The following is a 318-nucleotide window of genomic DNA, read 5'->3' on the forward strand; positions in this document are numbered from 1 at the left end:
AACAGCCAATCACGCGCAATTTTGGTTTCGTCGATTCCGTTTCGGTAATTTTGATGTCAAAGATGCACAACGCTCTGGAAGGCCAATTGTCGAAAATGTCGATAAAACAATGGAAATCATCGAGTCCGACTGTCATGTAAGCACTGTTTCGATTGCCCAGGAGCTAAACATTGCACAAAAAATCGTTTGGAACCACTTAAATAAGGCTAAGTACAAAACCCCTCCATGCCGCCACCTTATCGTGGTGGAGGGGTACCGGCGATCCGATGAAGGCTCGGCGGCAGTACCTTTCGGTTTCGGCCGGAAGGGAGGCCCCTA

Source organism: Odontomachus brunneus, unplaced genomic scaffold, assembly GCF_010583005.1.
Source record: "Odontomachus brunneus isolate Ranch 3 - 2012 unplaced genomic scaffold, Obru_v1 Obru_scaffold_500, whole genome shotgun sequence".
Classification (NCBI taxonomy): Eukaryota; Metazoa; Arthropoda; class Insecta; order Hymenoptera; family Formicidae; genus Odontomachus; species Odontomachus brunneus.